Source organism: Cyanistes caeruleus, chromosome 5 (genome assembly GCF_971803275.1).
Source record: "Cyanistes caeruleus chromosome 5, bCyaCae1.hap1.1, whole genome shotgun sequence".
Lineage (NCBI taxonomy): Eukaryota > Metazoa > Chordata > Aves > Passeriformes > Paridae > Cyanistes > Cyanistes caeruleus.
The window spans coordinates 6,316,976-6,336,521 of record NC_141705.1 but is presented as its reverse complement, the minus strand read 5'-3'; the positions used below and the strand labels follow the sequence as shown (position 1 = coordinate 6,336,521).

The 19,546-nt window shown below is 45.6% G+C and overlaps 2 long non-coding RNA genes across 3 annotated transcripts; one reads left to right on the top strand and one right to left on the bottom strand.

Annotated features, from left to right (window-relative positions):
• Positions 1-4,972: 4,972 nt before the first annotated feature.
• On the top strand, positions 4,973-15,487 carry LOC147652897 (uncharacterized). 2 transcript variants are annotated; one of them, XR_015286774.1, is made up of 3 exons: positions 4,973-5,063; positions 10,976-11,182; positions 13,351-15,487. It is a non-coding gene; the product is annotated as an uncharacterized LOC147652897 (long non-coding RNA). The 2 variants fall into 2 exon arrangements; XR_015286773.1 differs by lacking the exons at positions 4,973-5,063; positions 13,351-15,487 and adding an exon at positions 5,250-8,911 and having other exon boundaries at positions 10,976-11,624.
• A 264-nt stretch (positions 15,488-15,751) lies between these two features.
• Positions 15,752-19,521, bottom strand: LOC147652896 (uncharacterized). Its single transcript, XR_015286775.1, has 3 exons — positions 19,024-19,521; positions 18,290-18,479; positions 15,752-17,780 (listed from the first exon to the last, which is right to left on the bottom strand). It is a non-coding gene; the product is annotated as an uncharacterized LOC147652896 (long non-coding RNA).
• Between the last annotated feature and the right edge of the window lie 25 nt (positions 19,522-19,546).

Sequence of the window (19,546 nt, the reverse complement as noted above, 5' to 3'; positions counted from 1 at the left end):
GGTTTGCTGTCATCACTCCTCATAAGCACAGCCTGAGACCCGCTTTCCCAAACTCTCCCTTCCACCATTTGTCTTTACTACCTCATAGCTGTCAGCTTTTCTTCTAGCTGCTACTATGAAACGAGCACAGGGTCATTTTGGCCAAAAACCACTCAAGAATCACGAAGAGGAGGAGGGGAGCAATTACTGATCTTCGAAGGCAAAACTGGAGAAAGCTGGGAAAGAATCCTCAGTTGAGGGTTTTAACCCTCAGCCTCCAGATCGAAAATCACCATTAATCTTACCCAATAATATATTTAAGGGAATTGTAAGCAAGTATTTATCCCAGCATCACCAGGGTTCTCTAATCCTTCTGCCACAAAGAAACCTCTTCTCTTCCAAAATAATTTGATATGTGGAGAAACTCTGAAGTAGCATTCAGTTCTCTTATTGCAACAGCTGTATTAAACTAAGATTGACAGTGCTCTGTGACTGCCTTATCCAACAGAATTTTCCTCAAGCAATCTATTTCTCCATGCTACCTCAGTTTCCCCACCTGTAAAATGGACAGAGTGGGAGCTTCTTGTTTGACAGTTTGTGTCAAGATGTGCCCAAGGAGAAAATGAGTTTTTAAGAGGTCGTTGAGTTTCTTTTCCCGGCTGAATGGGTACTCAAAATATAGACTCAAGTGAGAAACATTCCCAGGCACCTGGGAGAAGAAGATAGCCCGAATTACTCCACAGAGAGTCCTTGTTTGACCACCCCATGAAAAACCAGCGTGTCATGTTCAGGCTTGTTCTGTTACATGCTTTAATAGACAATCAGATAAATACATTTATTTTCCTCAAAGAGAGAAACTTTCTACAGAAAAGGCCACTGTATTTTAATGTCACTCCAACTTCCAATTGGGCCAGAAAGTCTAAACATTTCTTTCCCGGCCTTTGGTTTCCCAGAAGGTGGGGTTTTTTCACTGGCTAGTGAAAATTCAGATAATTGCACCAAATACAGTATAAAAGAAGAAGTGCATCAGGCCAAGACAGAGAAGACAAAGAGAAGGCACCTTTCTTTACTCTGTTCAAGCCTCTTGGCATCCTGCTGGGTAATTCACACCAATTTCGAGGATGCAGAGAGAGCCCAAGGAAAACTTGAAGACGGAAGGGGGCTGAATTCTCATTTTTTTGGTGAAGTCCGAGATAAGAACAGTCCACCAGAGGGGTGCTGGTTCACTACACGATGAGATACAATCAACACAACACTCTGCGTTCCTAGCGGGAGCCAGCAGGCACTGGAGGTGTCCTGGTTGTCACCTGGGCGCTGTCCCCACCTGTCCGGCACCAGAGGCTGCCAGCAGCAGCCCTGGGCTGGGGCGGCCAGCACGGAGCCAGGCTGTCCCCTCACCCCCCTCCCACCTCCCCCTCGCCAGGACTTTGTGTCCTAAAAGCTCATTCTTTCCATAGCGTAAAAAATAAACCAGCATGTGCTCCTCTCCAGCGCCGCCCGTCCCCACAGCGGCCCCGGGTGGGTTGTTGTTGTGGTTGGGCTCTGCCTCTCCTTAAATAACAGAATTACAGCGGGTCTAATCCTGCAAAGTGCTGAGTAACAGCTCGTTCCCAATAAATTAAGCAGGCACTCAGCGCAGCAGCCTGATATTTGTATCCATGTCCTCCCGGATTATCAGTCTCTGCTCCTCGCTCTCTGCCCGGCCCCTCGGGGAGCAATTATCTGTGAATGAGAACAGAATAACTCTTTTAGCAGAAGGTTTCCACACTCGCGCACAACCAGCGCTCTGAATGGATTTATCATGCTTGCAAAAAGGGAGGTGGCAAAAAATCCCCCCCTCCCCTTCTCTCTTTTTCTTCTCCTATATTTTAAGGAGAAATCCCTGAAGCAGCAGCCGTTCCCCGGTGGCTCCACACACCAGGGGGAAAAAAAAAAAAGTAAAAAAAAAAAATAGAAAAAAAAATGGATATAGTAAAACTTTTAAGGGAGGCATGAATCGGTTCTTCAGAAAAACAAGGCAGCGGTGCCAACTGGAAATGTTTGCTTTGGGGGTGAGTTAGATGGCTGGCGTCAGCCAGGGCTAAAGACATGCCAGCGGAATGCAATATTGGGGAAGCAGCAGGTCACTCAATCACTGGCAATTTGCCCAGGAGCAACTGGATGCCTTCAGACTTTTTTTTTTTTTTCTCCCTTCTGTGTGCATGTTGCTTGCTTTTTTTTTTTTTTGCTTTTTTTTTTTGTTTTTTTTTTTTTTTTTCCCCTCCTAGGCAAACAGAGCCCCAGCAGTTCTGAGGCTGGGGTGCTGGAGAATGGTATTTCTGAAAGGCACGTTCCTGCAGGAATACCCCCGTGGGTCTGCTGGGCTGCACAGCGGTGACATCTGGCAGAAGTGCTTGGGATGGATGAGGCTGAATCCTGCCTGGATCCTGAATCCACGCACAAGGCAGCAGATGCAGCACAGTGCCAGGGCAGTGGGCAGCCCCAAGGAGGGGATGGGGCAGGAGGATGGGATAGCAGCACCTCCAAAAATACTCTCCAGCAAAACAGAATATCCTTTTCCTCCAGTGACAAGTATCAAACTCTATAGAAGAGAGTTTTGTTTATATTTTGGGGAAGCCATATGATTTTTTTTTTTAAGGTCAATATGCTTATGGGAATGGAGAAATTAGGTAAAAGACAAAAAGAAAATTTCCCCTAATGAACAATGTTCATTAACTCCCCACAGCACAGGAGGAGGGAAAGACCCAACAGGCATTTTTGTCTGCACATCTGTAGTTTTTCATTGCTAAATCATTTGTGCAGAGTGCCAGGCTGCACACAGAGCCCAAATAAGCCAGGGAGGGAAAGTGTCCCAGCAGGAGAGGCTCTAAGCGAGGTGGTGGCCTGACCTGCAGCAAGCAGCAGCATTAGGGATCTGCCTTTTTTGCTAACAGGGGAAATCAGTGTTCAGGCAGCAGATGAATGCAGCACAGTCACCAGCACATGATGGGCTGATGTCGACCGTGGCAACTCTCCAGAGGTAAAAAGGAGCAGTAAAATTGCCCTCGTTGTTGCCTTCTCCATCCATATGAATGAAACCCAATGTGTGAGAGGAAGGGCATCTCTTGTGAAAGCAAACCCAAAGAACAAGTTTTACCTGAGACTCCAGACTTGCTGGGTTCAGTCCCACTCTGAAGCATTTCCACAGTTAAACACTACCACCACACCCACCCAATTTCCACCACAATGTCACCACTCCACAGGAAAACGCCACCCAAGAGACTGACGCTGCAGAAGGAGGAGAGGAGAACTACTGCAAAGACAAATCTAATCAATCCATGAAAAAATTGGAGAGAAAGTATGGTTGTTCAGAGGCAAACCACAGCTTTGGACAGCAGCTAGGGATCCCTGAGGGCTCTCCTAAGCAGGGTTTGTACCTGTGCTCTTCTGATGTCTCCTGACCTGGCAGCTGCCATTGCACTGTCGTGCCGTGGTGCCCAGTGACACAGCCACCAGCCCACCCAAGTCCAAAGACCATCAGGCTTTGAACTGCAGCATCAGCTCAGGACACAATGCCCACTTGGAATACAGGTTTCTTTTCCCCCCCTACTTTTGTTTTCCAGAGTCATCGTTCCAGCAAAGATGGTTTTAGCTTGATCACTCTTGTCTCTCCATCAACACCTTTCTTTTTACATTTGACTCTTGATCCAGCTATAGGGGAGAATGAACAAAAATTCCCTCAGCATTCAAGGCCTCCATCACTCTCCTTTTCTGCATCCATTTTCATCTTATTATGATTCATTGAACTTTGAACAAGAGCTGGTCATTAGATCACTGGACCAAGGCTTTACTTAAAAACAAAATTTTACTTAAAATGGATTGCATTCTCAGGTCAGTCACCAGTTTCTTGTGTGATTCTGAGAATAATCTCCTTCCCCCAGATCCCGCTAATGTCAAATGGATATTGTAACTTTTCCTTGCTGTGCTTTTCTTAGTCTCAAGAAAGAGACTGTCTCACACAAAGTGTATGCACAGCAGCTGTGATAATTATTTGGTTTTATCGTGGAGTATCTTTAACCATTATTTAACAAAATCCCAAGTTCCTGACAATGTACTGGGGGGAAAAAAAACATTTCACCAAGTCCCTTTCCACGTAGTTAATTCTTGTAAAAAGTATCACACCAGTGTGTCCAGCCATATAACTGCTCTAGGTGCTGCAGTTGACTATAAAACCTTGATTCTTAATTGCCTGCAAGTGCCTCCTTCTTCCCAGGAATACCCTCAGTGTGGTGCAAGGGAGCACCGATGGGCAGTGAGGAAGGAAAGCGGGGACACACTCAATCACCCCAAAGGATAAATGTCACAGGTGAGTTCTGCCGCCCAACCCTGTGTTCCACGGCTGCAGATCAAGCCAGGGTGGCCAACTGAGGCAGGCAGGACTGAGCCATTTGCTTCTGCCTCAGTGTTACTGTGTAACTTGGGGAAGTCAGTTTTGTTCCCCATACCTCAGTTTCCCCATCTGGAACACGGAAATAATTTTATTGGCTTCTTTTTAAAGGCCTTTCAAATGAACAGCCCTTTTAAAGAGGTAAGTTGTATTATAAGCAACGGACTCTCACGTCTGCCAAGAACCAAAAGTGATATGAGGGAGATGAAATTCAGGCCACCTCATCAGCAAAGCATGTTGACCTGGCCTTCAAGACAAGGTTAGGGCTCTTGGAGAGAGCCCATTCCTTTTTGGGATGGAAAGGAGTGGACGTAGACCTAGCACATGCTTTCCTATTATTAGTCATTTGTATCCATGTATTGCTGCAAATGTGTACAGCCCTCAACAACCCACCAAGGCAAGGGCACAGCCTAAAGTCATCTAACCCAGCAGCTCATCTAAAGTCATCTAACCCATAGCTCCTCAGTATGGGGGATGAGGAAAGTTGCCAGGTAATTTCCCTGTGATGGCTGGGGCAGGATGGATGCAACCAGTCCTCACCAAGCCTGCAAGGCCCAGCACCCCCATGAGCCTCTCAGCAGGACTGGAGAGGGACAAGAGCAGGCAGAGGGACCTGCCCGGGGACCAGGTGGAGAGCCCAGCATCTCTAGAGGACCAGGTGGGTGACACATTTGGCTGGGGGAAGCGGGCGAGGTGCAGGCAAGGCGAGGTTCCTGAGGACCTCACAAACAGGGCTGGAAGCACGACCGAGAGCTGCTTTGCACGACAGGGCCAAATCCGTGGCTGGCAGCGCTCCTGCGGCCGCCCCGGTGTGTTTGTGTAAGGATCCAGGCCCGGGCGCGCTGGGAGGCACCGGCTGCCGGGGCTGGCATGCCAGCCGGAGGCCCAGACGTGGGGACAGTGCCAGATGCCGGGCATATTTTGTCAGCTGTGAGGGCTGCGGGCTGTCACACGGGGCTGGCCGTGCACCTGCGCGACCCCGAGCTGCTAACAGCCGGCGACAGCGCTCTGGTGCCGGATGGCTGTCCGCCCCGTCCCTGGGAGCAGGGATAAATCAGCCTCCCCTCAAGCAGGGATAAATCAGCCTCCCCACGGCTAACCCCGGGGCTGGCTGCAAATGCCGGTGCACCTAATGCACCATAATGATGCTCCTCACCGCGACTCGAGGTGTGCGGCCTGCTGCGCTCCACCGAGCCTGGATCGTGGGGTGCTCAGTGCTCCCGGTGCTCCTGGGCCAGCCCCTGGAGCTGGTGCGGCTCTCAAGGTCTCCTGATGCAATTGCTGAATGTTTGGGAACCTCCAAGCAAAGATAAGGCCAGAAAAAAATTCTGGGAGAAGAGCTAACACAGGGACAACAGGAGATGTGAAGTGTGTTCAGTAGCCAAAGGCAAGAGCTGCACCAGACACTGACTATTTGGGGATTAAAACCTTCTCAGAAATGAGGGACAGCATCTGAAGGGGTCAGGGAAGGAGGTACTGATGGACAAAGCTGCATTTACCTATTTTATCACCCCCTCCACAATAATCTGAGCACCAGCCTCGAGCAATCCAGGCACATCCAGAAGAAAAGTCCTGCTGTGTCCAGCCCCTTTGCAGGAAACACACAATGGGTGATGGCTTCCACATTCTCTCTTCTTCCACTGGCCACCCAAAATAAGAGCAATCTGACTAATTACCAGAGCTAATTAGCATCAGGATGAAACATCCAACATGGGCTACAGACTCTTAGAAAATATATTTTGCTGCCATGAGACACAGAAGAATTATTTCCCAAGCATCATCTGCACAGCACAGCCAGCTATGTGACTTTTCCTCTTTTTCCTCATCAGTTCTTGGTTCTTGCATGACGATGATTTTTAATGCCAAAGCATTGTGCTTCATCCCTCTTTATTTCAGGCCGCAGGCTCACCACATTTTGGACTGGTTGCAACCCATCTGGTTTCACTAATACTTCTAATATAATATTTATAACTAGCTAAGGGCTGATCATATGACGGGTGTAATCCATAAGTCATGTGCCAGTTGTGGTTATTCTACACCTCAAGCCATTTCTCTGTATTTTTGTGCCCATCGCCTGCTGGGGTGTTTCTATGTTTTGTCACTGTTGTACCTTTCCACCTTTGTAGCCTGGCATTAAAGAAGGCTGTCTCAGTAATTGAGAGAAAAAGAATCACTTTGTTTCCACTCAAAAATAGGAAGTGAGATGAGATAATCAACCAAAGCCATTGCTTTGTAATCATTTTTGGATTTTCTGAAGGAACTTGTGCTTAGGAAAGTTGTTGAATCTAAACAAAATCATCTTCTCAACAAATTCCTCCTTCCCACTGCCAGAAGGATCATCCAACAGAAACCAAAACCAGGTCTGACAGCTTTAGCTCACCCATAGCCCTCTGTGGCAGCCCAGCTGCATCTTCAGCAGACACAGGAGACTTCCTGGCAGACCAGCAGGTGCCAGTGAGAAAAGATCCTCTGTGTTAAAGAGGGAGTTCCAACTGCATGCAGGAACTTCCTTCTTGTTCTCTTTACCCTTCTTACCCTATATTGCCAAGGTGAGAAGGTGGGAGGCATCTCTGGAAAGGTGCTCAGACACATCAAGAGATGTTCTTGATCCTTCCCAAACAGCACTTTATACAATACCTTGAAGAAATTTTGGGTGAGACCATATTTGAGGGGGGGAAAAAACTAAATAAACAAATAGAACCCACTTTTTCCTTAGTTCTGAAAAAAATGAATATCATTAGTGTTAAGCCACTGGCACCAGGCTAGGATCTGGCCCCGTGTGGCTGCAGAGGCAGAAGGAGAGTGAATCCTCCCTTTCCACGGGTGCTTACAGTTGGCCACAGCCTGCAAAAGCAAATGATTTAATGATTCATGCTGGCAAGCAGAGAAGGATGACTTCAGGTTTGAGCTTCCCACATCACTTCTAGCAGCTCCCCCCGTAGACCCAACACGTCAGTGGCCAAGATGATTGCACAACGCAGAGCCAAGAGGTGCTGCCCTCTCATCCTCTGGGGCAGGGGCACAAAGCAGGGTCCCTCCGTGGCACATGGGAATTCAGCAGCAAAACAGAGGCTGTCCATCAATCCCAGGAGAAACTAAACCTCTCCTTTTTGTGCTGAGCCTTTCAGCAGCAACAGCCTCTACCCCATGGGTCAGTTTATTCAGAACGGCTCCGCAGTAATGGGATTAAGAAGCTCTTCACTGCTTGGATCGCTTCTCAGTGGGAAGATCCAAAATCAACTGATGGAAAACAGGATAATTCCTCCTGCAGAGGGAGCAGGATTGTTTGTGGAACCAAATGATCAAACAATGAGTACTTCAAATGTGCCATGCCTGGAGACACGTACCCCAATGCTGCGGGCACCAGGCACAGCATCAGTCTGGGTTGGGCCCCATGGGGGGCAGGTCTGTGGGGCTGTCAGTGTTTGAAGGTAGCAGAGATGACAGGGAAAAGGAGCAGTCATTCTCTCAGGCAAATCTCAACTGTGAACCTCAGGGTTGGAGGCTCAGCTCCCACGAGAAGCTCTGGAAGGAACTTAAAAACCTGTATTTCCCCAGGATTTGTGGCTGAGCAGTCTCAAATAACACATCCACCATCATATGAGGATGTGCAAAAACACTTCTCTCTGTTCCAGAACTGGGTTTCTCCTTCCACCAAGTGCCCTTGTATCTTGCACAAACCCTTATCTCCAAAGAGAAAGATACTCTCAAATTCATACCTTGCCAAACTACTTTTCTGGTTCATCCAGGCCTTAGGATTTGGCACTGAAGAGGGAGAATTGGCTCAGCAGCAGCAGGCACCTAGAGCTTGTGAAAGGAGAGCAAGGCAAATTTTGGAAACCCACCAAGTCTCCACCATCAAGAATGGGAGTCACTCAACCAACCTCTCCAAGAGCCTTCATGTCTGAAAATATTTCACACTAAAGGCCCTCATACATTTAACATGGACACATTATTTCAACTTCACTAGTTTTAGGAGCTTGTCAGAAATTGTTATTAGAGGCTTTGTACATGTTCAGTTTTTCTCCAGTCTCTCTCATGACAGGGAGTGAAGTCTTGTAACAGTCAAGACCCTGCTAAGAGTTTCCAATGTTCACACAGAGCTTGATGCCTCAAAATTACATTATTCAGGGTCTTCTTCATCTGGAACAGTGAATGGACTGAAGTTGGTCTGAAAATTGAGTTTTCTTCTCTCACAAAAATTCTGACTTTTACTTAAAATAAATAGAAACAGCTAAAAATAAACTTTCTGCTTTTAGATATAAAACTTCAGTAAACATTTGAAATTTCATGCCAGAAACAGTCCCTTCTCAAGGAAAAAAAAATTGCTTAATCCACAAAGGAATTTTCTGACAAAAAGCATTTGAGAGGTAAATATTTTGCAGCAGCCCTGGAAATGCTCTTTTGCCTAGCTCACTGCAGTGCACAGTATGTATTTTAAATATCAGTTGGAACACAGACATCTGGACCTTTAAATAGAGAAATCTTTATTATCCCCCCTTCCAGGTAAGCTCCATAATAGATCCTCATAATGATTCTATGCTTTCCTCTCATCCCATTTCCACCTTGATTGTGACCAGGTTTGATACTTATCGTGATATATCTGTGGATTTGAAAGCAAATTACTATCTCAGGAATTCACCAGGGGCTCTGAATGTCATTAGGAGCAATCAGTAGCAGGAAAATGGTTTTAAGTTAGGGTGAATGCGAAAATTAAAGAGCCTCTATGTCCTGTTTGACTGTGCATCATGTTTGGCTCTGCTCAAAGGTGGGTGGAAAGCAGAGGAATAAAAATGTCCACATGAAATCTGGAGTCAGGGCCACAGCACATATTTCACTAGGCTCTTGTTTCAGGGCAGCTGAGGTTGGCTTTCTGATCAGCTCAGCCCGGGTATCACAAAGAGAAACATTATCAGCTCTTTCTGGTGTGCTAATATCCAATTTATTTTTCAGCAGTGCAATTTCCTGCCTGCTCTTTGAACAGCTATCAAAGGACAAGACACCAGATCATGGCAGACATTCTTCTAGTGCTGACATCTGCTAAACTAGTCAGTCTGTTCCTATACAGCCCACTCAATGCATCCTAAAATATTTTATAAGCCACCAGTGGAACAGAGAATGGTAATGTGGGTCCCTGACCTTTATTTGAGCCACCTTGATGTTCAGTACAGATGGGGAATCGCACTTCAGCAGCCAGAATTTCTGGGTCCACTCAGTTTAGGGTTTCTGTGTTACCTCTAAACCCAATAAAATCCACTTAATGCCATCTGGCACTTCACACCCTTCACTGTTTTTCATCAGAGAGCAATGGCAAATCTGCATATAAAGCTTAATCCAAAAGCCTCTGAAAACCAATGGAAAGATAGTTTTGGATCATGCCTAAAAGTGCAAGACTTTATTTAGAAAACTGCTTTCTACAACTTTGCTGGAAGGTGTTCATCCTTTGAAGAAGCACTCAACCAGCAGTGAACACATTCCAACAAAACATCTGGACACCTAGGAAGAGGTTGGTCTTGTTACATTTAGAGAACCCAGAAATATCACTGATAAGCTATTGCTCGAACTCACATGTGTTAGCTCTGTGGCTATTTTTGCTTTGGGTGACACCACTGATACCATGAATAAATATCACCATGTTTCACAAACATAGGCAAGTACAGCGAGGCACTACTCACAGCCCATTTTCAGAGTTATTCATGGAACCTGAAGTCTCTGTGTCACTGTCTCTCATGTCCTCTCTGGCTGTATCCCAAAATATTTCCCATACCGCTGCTGACTTCTGCCTTAGTTTTGAGCTCTGCAGCCAGGGTGGAAAAAAAAGTGCCTAAGCACCTGGGTGTTTTCTTGAACGATTGATTGCAGCTTTATCTCAACCAGTCACTGTTCAAGGAGTCCTTTTCACTGCTCTCTGCTCCTCACCATCCTTCTGGGCTGGGATTGTATCTCCTGAGCATGACCTCTCCTATCCCTGATTCACATCTCCCTGACTTCCATTCCATCCTTGTCCTGGGTCCTCCCCTGTGTCATTGCTCTTCCCAATCTTCAACTTAATGCCAGGCTAAAGTTTTATTTTCTTCTTGGAGGGGTTCCTAGATGTATTTTGGCCAAATTTCTGGCCCATCATCTTGCTTATCGAGACCACTGTATTCTTCAAATTCATATCCACTGAGAACATTTGTTCTCATTCACTTCTTTTGAGCCCTGCCTAATTGTGGCCACCTTGCTGAGACCCTCAGTCTAATTTCTCTTTCCCCTGTATTCTTTTGGTACACTGTTCCACAGGGCCCTGACCAGGATAGAAGTGAGAAGTTCACAGACCAAACTGTCAGAAAGTTGATAATGCCCACAGAGTATGCATTTATGTGCTGTGAAACATGTTAGGAGGCCAAAGTAGAGAAACTGTATTGCAGAACTGCCTTGAATTTTGGCAGGGGTTGTATTTTATATCATATTAAATGTAGGAAGACATTTACTGACGAGTACTAACCCAATTCCTGCATAAAACTGATGTATTGGTTACCAGTCACATCTTTCATATTTTAAGTAATTGAGCTTTTTCTCTGCTTTCAGCATGCTGACAGGCAGTAACACAAAACTGAAGAGTTGTACTGAAAGGAAGCTGAAATGGAAAGTTAGGAGTCAAATGGTTTCAGGACTCACAGATTTTATTTAAATAGTACCTAAATGTTCGTAGAGTGAACAACAGAATAAAGTCTATCAGAAGCAAAGTATGGGAATGAAGTTCAGAAAGGGAATATGGAAGAAATGTGCACAGAGGTAAGCCAGTGTTAGAAGTCAATATAAATGTATTAAAAAACCTCCTGAAAAGCAATTTTCTAAAGCTCTGAAAGCTAATAACAAAAGCTGCCTCAAAGCAAGTGGTTTTCCAGACAGCTGTTCAGACTGATAGATGATCAATATGTGATAAATGAGCACTCAAGACACATTATCTCATGATAGCAAAGTCAAATAAATACTGAGGATGCATCCCACCCTGCAGCCTTTCCTCCTGGAGAACACATCTGAAGAGATTCCTCAAACTGAAGCGTCAGTAGAAAAGATTTTCAAACAAACTGATAAAATGAATGAGACCAATCTGCAAGGCCAGACAGCATTCACCCAAGAGCTCTATGGAAATCCAGAGAGGAAATTGCTGAATGGTTATCTGTGGTGCAAAGCCAGCCTGCTGTTTAAATCAGCCTATGCCAAAAGAATAAAAGCAATAAATGCAATGCAAAATGAAAAAGCAGGTTCCAGACAAGGAACGAAAACACGCAAGTGTGATTCTGTGTAAGGCAAACTGATCAACATTCTAAAAAAGAACATTAGTGACAGCAGAGAGCAAGGTGTAATGTGTAAGTCAAGTATTGTATCTGCAGGAGGGAATCCTGTTTCACAAATTGAGTTTTTGAGACTGTCACTGAGGGAATGGTGTTATGAGTGATGCCATTCCCTTGGCTTTACAAATGTGAGAACCTATGAAAAATTTCAAGGTAAGAGCTACCCTGGTTGGTTTTCTAAAAATAAGAATTTAGTGCTCCATGAGAATTAAAAAAACAAAGAGAAAATTGAAAACTAGTAGGAAAAGACTTTAGAGCAATATCACAAGTTTTTGTACATAGCTCCAATGCATCAATCTCACACAGGATAGAGCAGAACTACAAAAGACAAGGAAGCACAACAAGACACCAGAGACAGGGAACAGTTTCCAGACAAAAGAGCCAGAATAGGCTAAAACCCTTCATCTTGAGAGAAAAATACAGCAGAGGGGATCTGAGAGAGGTCTGTGAAGTCATGACTTGCATGGAGAAGGTGAACAGGAAATAATTGTGCACCATTTCTCAAAACTTCAAGGGCCAGAGAGAGACACTAACTAATGAAATTATGAGACACAAAGTTAAGAACAGAAAAAAAGGACATTTCTCTCACAAATGAGTTATGGGACTGTCATGGGCACTAAAAATTACAAATTAGTACAAATGGGCTTAAAACAGTAATGATGGCAGCAGGGCTGTTAAACACCATAATCCAAACTCAGCCTCAGGAGATCCCTTAGCTGCTGACAGCCTCAGGAGATCCCTTAGCTGCTGACTGCCAGAAGCTGCAGTGATGTACCACAGGTACCAGGACTCTGCACTCAATGTGCTTCTTCCTTATTTTTTATTATTATTATTATTTTTTACAGTTTCTTAGAATCTTTCTATTTTATGATTTCTAGATAAATCATAGCAGCATGACCCTAGACCCCATGTCCTTATTCACTAACATGCCTCTGCAGAAATGTATCCCAACATGAAGTTCAAACTTAACCAGAGACAGGGTGCTACATGAGATTTTGTGGAAAAATACACCATTGGTATACTCTAATAAAAAATTCAGCCTTTCTGATGAATGATTAATAGAAGAATATAATAGACTTTAGTAGATGGTAAGATCTCCAGGAAGAGGAGCCTCTCTAAGCATCCTCTACCTTCCCAAAACCTCAATTTCTCCACCATGATGGGAACAGCCCACTGGAGATGTGAGCACATTAGCTCATGTAAGTGAAGCTGTCAGTGATAGTGCTCTTCCCTTTTCACCATTAAAAGCTCTTTTACACCTGCAGAATCTGACCAGAGACTTTGGAATAAATATGCCTCTAATTGCACACTTTCTACATAACCACTAAGAGTCACTGGGAATTCTTGGGACCTTGCAGACCACAGTCAACAGCCGTTATTGAAAAATCTGGCAAACAAATATTTGCTTTGCCCTCACCCACAAAAGTAAACTTCCACCCAAAATTTATAGGTTTTAACTAAAAGAGAGTCTGTCCTGTACCTATGTCCTATTTAAGGTTAACTGTCCTTTTTCTAAAACAAAAAAACAATAAGTGAAAGATTTTAATATCTTCAGACCTCATCTTTTTCACTTGTTTTTTGTTATTCTTTTTTTTTTTTTTCCAGGGGACCTGAAACTTCAAAAGAGAAAAGCCTAAAGAATGTTGTGTGTACATGGGGTGACTAAGTCTGAGCTAATGGTGACACTGGGCATCTTGTTGGTGCAGTAGGGGACAGGGAGAACAGTGAGGAGGTGGGCTGGGGCAAGGCAGGACATGTTACTGCTGCTCACCAGGATCCAGGAGACCAGGGACACTACAGGGAACAGCCCACTAGGGGATTTTGGCAGAGCTGGGACTATACCTCAAGTCCATCTCCACACACAACCCCTCCCCTGACCACAGGAACAACCTCCCAGCCTCACACAGGTCCTAAGCAAACAAATGGGAGGATTTTTACTGGTTTTAATGATGTATGAGGTCAGATGGAGCTGAAGCCAGACCAGCTGCCAGTGCAACTGTGCATAAATCAGTGCATTGGCTCACAGATGGAGAAAGAGTTGAGGTTTTTGCAGGTCCTTACCCAGCTATTCAGCCTCCCCTACATCTCACACCCAAGAAATTTTGGAGCCAACACTGCCCTTGCTGAAGTCCATGGGTGAGCTGTCCTTGGCTTCGATGGCCCCAGGGGCCCTGTCTAAACTCCACAGCTTGGCTCAGCCTCTGACAGGTCCCTGGGGACACATCTATGGTCATGCCTTAGCTGGAGGGAGGCACTGAGACACAGGTTTGGGTAAGGTAGTACTTCCACTAGGGCTAGGCTGAGAACTTCAGTTTCTTTTAATTTTAAACAACACTACTTCTTTATAAAATTGAGCCTCTCCACCTGCAGGAGAGTGCAGATCCAAATTGATTTGCAACACTGCTGAGGACCCAGTGTCTCCCACCAAGAAGCATGGTGATGTATCAGAAAGTCAGATATCTGTTGGAGGTTCAGTGATAGTAGGGCTAGAGGGAACCTGTATGATTATTTAGTTCAGCTTTCCACACAAATTCATAGAGTAATTCCTGCATCATGACCCCAGCTTAAAATCTATCATCTGTTTTTGAAATGTGTCCAGTTTTTATTTATACAATTCAAGCAGTATAGACTCCACTATTCTTTTATGCACTGTACTGCAAACAATCATTATGTTTGGCATAACTGCATTGCTCTTCTCACAAGCCACATTTTTTCTGCCTCTGGGTATCATTGCACCTCTTTCTGATAGACAGAAAAGCCACAGGACGGCAGCAACATCCTCCACATGGAGAGGTGAAGAGGCAACAAAGGCATTCACCCTTTGCTCTTTGCTGAGATAGACTGACAAAACATATTTTACAGACCTCAGATCATTGTTACAGCTGAAGAGAAGAGAGGACACTTAAATCTCATCATTCAGGCTAAGAGAACAAAATTGAGCTGCAGACTGTCATAAGCACTTTTTTCCTCTAAATGCATATTGACTGTGTCAAGTAAAAAATAAGCATTTAAAAAGAAATACGGTTTTAAGTCAATGACAGATATGACTCCAATTTACATTGTGTGTGAATAATTCTCATTTCCTATCTCATTTCACTATCCTTCCTCAGTTTCATACTATCCAAGAGGACTCTCATAATCCTGCCCATGCACATTTGCCAAGTCTCCAAATAGCTTTAAAACAACCCACTGATGAGAGACCACCAACTTTACAGGTTCTTACAACTCCCACTGTACATTTTATGGGTATTTAGAAATGCTACAGGGTTTTCCTAATGCTGGAGAAATTTCAGTTCTCTTCACTAATAATAGACATGTGTTTCAGCAGCCTTTCCTCACTTTTCCTCTCCTCGCCTGCCTATATTCTCAAATTGCTGCTTTTTAAGATGAATTTTTCATAGAACTATAAAACCAGAGACTTTTTTTTTTTTTATCCTCAGATTAAGGACTGGACAAAACTTTCAGCCTGCCAAGCTTATGCTTTCTTCCTTTCTTTTTTTTTTTCTTTTTTTGGTTGTTATTTAAATACTTCACAATAAAAGAATGTGCTCCCGATGGAATTTTTTCTGCAAAAAGAAAAGTTTTCCCTTTCTTCTTTCTTATATCTTGTACATTTTGAAACACATACTGAAACCCTGAAACCTCCTGAGGAAGATGGCTGTTCACATGTCAGACTATTAATGATAATGTCAGACTACATGACACATATTTAAACATTAAAAGAAGAAGAATTAAGCCTGCATCTCAGTCTCACTTTGATGATTCAGCTTCACATTGATATTCTCATCTTGCCACTTGTAATCAGACTTCTGGTTTTGCTCTTCAACAGCATTTTAAAATAATTCCTCTTACCTAAGGAGGATGTTGGAAACTGTACATGAGAGTAGATGCTTTTTTTTTAACAAGTGCAGAGCTCTGTTTTTTCACAGGGTTTGGAGTCTGTTCTGGTTTCCAGAAGTACAAGGCTGTCACCAGCTGAATCATCTTTCAGAAACGCTCAGGATGCTTTCCCAGGGAAAATGTCCTGTCCTTTGGGCACTGCTTTGGAGACATCTCCCTGACAGCCACCTGCAGCATGTCTTTTCCCCATCACCTACCCTGGGCTCTGAAGACAAGCCTTTCAAACATCCCAACTGCACCTAATAATTCCTAACTAATTCTTGCCACCTAGCAGATTATTTCCATTTTCCTTCTTATTTGCTTATCCCTTTTAAAAAACACATTGTCTGAATACACATTCTGGGGTTTCACAGGCTTTTCTTACATCCACATTAGTTTTTACCGGGGCAGAGAGCCACCCAACAGGGTGTGTCACCCACTGGGAGAAGGCAGAGACTGATTTAGGGTATGGTGCTGTAGTGCCAGGGAGAGATTGACCCCATGTGGGTGGAGTTAATCCATGACTCTGAGTAACTCAGTGACAGAGGATGCTGGGAGGAGAGGTTAACACTTCTCCAGTGATTTTTACCCAGGACTCTTATGTCCTTCACAGGGGACTGGCAAAGGGTTTATTTCATTATTTCCAATGCCTGACAACCCTTTTGGTCACAAAGGTGGTGGTCTTAATATCCAACATAAATCTCCCTTGCTGTAAGCTGAGGCCATTTCCTCTTGTCCTTTATTTACCCTTGAAGGCAGAGGTAGCAGGGTTGCCTGACAAGTGGTGCTGGTGCTGAAGTTATTTTCTTAGTTGCTCTCAAAGCAGAGCAGCAACCCCTTTCCCACCTTACCAGTGTGCAGCCATGGCCACACCACCACATCAAAAAATGCCAGGCACATCAAACAGGGCTGGGCTGGAGGTCCAGCACAGAGAACCTCAGAGCTGACACAGGGAGGAAATGGGAGGACAGCAAGAAGGAGAAAGGGCAGTGGCACAGGACACTGGCACCATCACCTTGGTTCTGCCACAGATGAAACCTTCCCCAGAGTGTGTCTATGTCCTGCAAGTTCCTGCCTTACCCATATCTGTAAAAAATGGACCCATAGGATGCAGCAGGACTGCTAAAATGACACAGCTCTGAGTGCAGACAAGGCTGGCACAACATGTTTTGCAGAAAGGAGAGGCCAAAAGTTTCACTACAAGTCACAGCCATGGTCCTGTCACTGCATTCTCACAGCCAGGTGACTCCCTCCATCTGTTGTTCACCTCATGCCATCATTTTGACACGTAGGCACTACGTAGCAGAATGAGCTGCTGCTTCCATATGGCACAGAGCAGGCAGCACCACCTGCAGATTTTTCTGCATTTGCTCCCAAAAGCCATGTTTCTCTGGGGGCATTGCACAAGGACACACTGCCCCCAGACCAAATTCCAGTGCCAGCACAGCCACAATGCTTTGTTTTCCAGAGGCCAAGTGGTGAGCTCAGGCATCACTGCCCATCTCTATTGCACGTGGAAGACGCATCAGTGGCTCTGGGGCTACCATGGCATGTGCTGAAAGGATGGGTTTGTTCTTCAGGAAATGCACCTTGGCCTAATTGAAAGAGTTAACCTTCATATAAACAACTTAAGGTGGTAGAAAAGGTTGCATGAACTCTTCCACTGCAGTTTAAATCCCTCTCCCTTCAGCCTAGTCCCAAGCAAGTTTCAGTTTCAACCTCTGTTAAGGTAAACAGGAACAAGCCAAGTGGATGGTGACAGTCCCCACCCAGTTTGCCCTGCTTTAACTGTGGAAGCAAAGGAAGGTGAGCACAGTGGGAGCAGGTTTGTATGCTCACAGTCTGTGCTCTGTGGCTGGCAGCTGTCCCTGCTGTCCCCTCTGTGAACGGGGCACAGGCAGGGACGGGCTGCGTGCACCGCTCCGTGTGTCACGCTGAGGGACGAGGCCCATGGTGACTCAGCCCTGAGCTGGGCCACCCCAGCCATCCTGTGATACCCATAACCACAAGGATACTAAAAGGAGAGAAGGGGAAGGCCTGACGGGCAGTTATGTGACTAGGGACACTCAGGTTTAGGTTTCTTCTTGGAAGCACTCAGTAACACAGCGACCGCCAAGGCAGCAACTACATAACCAGCATGAGAAGATAAACATGCCCTAGGGGAAAAATGAGGGGAAAAAATGGTGTAAATGGCTGCAAATGCCTTTGGTTTTAATGGCCTTTATCTATTTACTGCCCAAATGAATTTGGTTCATGGAGTCAAGCTGGAAAAGCAGGGGGATTTTAGGGAGGCAGAATTTAATGGCTGAGACTGCAATTTTGGGCCAAGGTCCTCTTCTGGTGTGAAGAGCCACCAAATGTTTAACTGAGGCTCCCACTGAAGGATTGACCCTGCTGGAGGGGCTGCTGCTACTGCCACTCACTGGGATGTGTGGGAGAAACATGGTCAACTGAAAATCCCTTTGCTGGCTCTCAGCTTTGAGAGTTAGAGGAACTAAGATGAAAGATGGAGAAAATAGTCATTAAGGCATGCCCTAGCATTAGCAGCAATAATTCACAGGCTCTAGCTGAGGATATCAGGGCGGTTTGCCAGCACCACTACAAGGCAGGGGGGTGCTGCTACCCACACTGGGAAGTCAGGCACTTCTGAGTTCAACTGACTCACCTAAAGTCCTCCTGGAAAGGAAAATCAAACCACAGTGACACTTGGAACATGGGATGTAATGGAGGAGGCAGCACCGCTGTCACAGATACGGTGCTGAACCAGGACTCGGCACATCTTCTCCAGTACTTTCTCCACAACCTCTGCTTTCTCCACTTGAAGAAAATCCTTGCAAAGTCTGCTCTGGGGCAGCCTGGCCACAGTAGAAAGAGGAAATTAGTCATCAGGCAGAGCTTGCCTTGGATCATGGACCTACACGAGGTCAATAGAAGCTCCTTCTCCTCACCCTACATAGTGCTGATGGCTGCTAGGTTGACATACCATGGGAGGAAGAGGAGGAGGAGGAGGGTGAGGAACCAACATCCCTTTCACTGCTATGAATTCAAGCGTCTCACAGCTTGCATCCCATTGATTCTCAGTATAACTTAATGTCTAAGGGGTTTAGATTACTTGAAACGACAAGTATCTAAATAACAGAGATACTTTTAAAAATTACAAAGTATCTCCTGAAGTCCCTTCCACCCCAATTTTTTCCTACGATCCTGATAAATGCAGTTTATTCCTAGCCGTGCCACAGCTCTGACTGTGAACTACACCTCTCCATCCCTCCCTCACATACCATCTGCCCACTACAGAGACCCCTGGCCCTGGTTCCCTCGAGGCTGAGGTAAGGGGAATTGAGGGGTTTTGGGGTGCTAGCAGCAGGCAGCAGCCCAAAGTTGGTAGCAGTTACCCACATGTGCAGGCTCCCTTGTTAGCTCTGTGAAAAACAGGGCAGACTGCTACTGTGGAATAATTCTTCCTAGTGGGTGGGAGTCGGTGGCGGAGCAGCACCCGAAGGATTCCGCGAACGACGGCAGGGATGTGTGGGAAGCGCCGGAGCTCCCCCAGTTTCCCATCCCGCCGGGGTGCCGGCTGCGCTCCCGGGCACATTTAGCAAGGCAACGTGAAGTCAGGCACCCCGTGCCTCGCAGATGAGGGTCTTGATGCGGAAAACCAGTGATAAGGGAGGAGAAGCGGGATGAAGTGGTTTGGAAACCAAAACAAATCACACATTTCCCCGGGGAAGCAAGGCAGGGGGCTGGGGGGGAAGCGCACACGGCGGGTCGCGGCGAGTCTCCGGGGGGCAGGATTTCTCTTCCATCGCATGGAAGAGCGAGATTAAAGAAGAAAGTGGGAGTGGGAGGGGAGGGAAGGGAAGGGGGGGTGGGGGGGGATGAACAAAGGAGATTGGCAGCACAGCTGTTTTGGGAAGAGAAA